Source organism: Gavialis gangeticus, unplaced genomic scaffold (genome assembly GCF_001723915.1).
Source record: "Gavialis gangeticus isolate Ggan-Ray unplaced genomic scaffold, GavGan_comp1, whole genome shotgun sequence".
In the NCBI taxonomy this organism is placed as follows: domain Eukaryota; kingdom Metazoa; phylum Chordata; order Crocodylia; family Gavialidae; genus Gavialis; species Gavialis gangeticus.
In genome coordinates, this window is record NW_017728994.1 from 5,479,325 (window position 1) to 5,480,502 (window position 1,178).

Below are 1,178 nucleotides of genomic sequence, written 5' to 3' on the forward strand. Positions count from 1 at the left end.
CGGCGGCGGGACCCGGCCCCAGGGGGCGGTGGCGGTGCTGGGCGCTGGCGCTAGGGCCCCCGGCACCACCTCCTCCGGCGCCGCTTTCTCCGCGCCGGGATTATCGCCGCGCTTTGAACAGGGCCCTGGACCATCTCTCCGCCATTTGCCCCCCGCTCCTTCCGTCACTGCGCTTCCCACACTCGCCGCCGCCCGCAGCCAATCACACCCCGCCTTACTCAACCGACCCGCACGCCGCCGCGCATGCGCCTCCCCGCGCCGCTGTCACGTCAGCGCGCGTGCGCGGCCGCGCAGGGTGCTGCTGGGACTTGTGGTTCCACGGGGCGGAGCCGCCCTCACTCGGAACTGGGAGGGCGGTGCCTGGGGAAAGCTGCTGCTCCCGGCTCCCCCTCCCCGTGCTGCTTGTGGTACAGTCCGCACCGCCCCCGCCGTTGCCTGGGGTAGGGGAGCCCCGCTCAGCTGCTGCTCTAGTGCGTGCAGACGTGGCCGGAATGTCAGTGCGCTTGTAGGCGTGGAGGGCGTACCCCGCGCTGGACTGGGCTCCTTCGGGGCGGGCAACGGCCGGGGCTCCGGGCGGCCAGGTGGGGGCTGCGACGTCTGTTTTCTTCCCTCTGGAAAGGCGACGTCTGTTTGCGGCCTTAGCACCGGGGAAAGCAAAAGCGAGCACCCGCGTTTCCGTGGAGCTGGGGATTCAGAGCCAGACAAGCCTGGGACACTCACCTGCAGACTGTAAAAAATTATATTTTAAAAAAGGAAATTGCAGAAGCACAACTCAGTAGGAGGCTTCACAAGCACCTGCACCGGTTCTGAATAACCTTCAGAAAATGAGCAAGGAGAGAAATGGAAGGTAACTGTATCCTTTAGTGCGTGGTTGAGTGACAACATGAAACAGAGTTAAAATGTGTGCAGACCCGCTTTGTTACTCAGTTTAAAAGAAACCTGATCTTAGAAACAATAGTCGTGCAATTAAGGCACCAAAATAACCTTAACTCCTCTGAAGTAAAATATAAGGCAAAAAGAGAGAGAATATTATCCAACCATATGATGACAATTTAACTGCAAAAATTTCAGCCTTACGAGCAGCTATAGCCTGTCCTCAGAATGCATGTTATAAAAAGTGTCAATGAGGAAGACAATGCCAAAAGCCTTTATTCCACATTTTTATCAAGACATGCCAC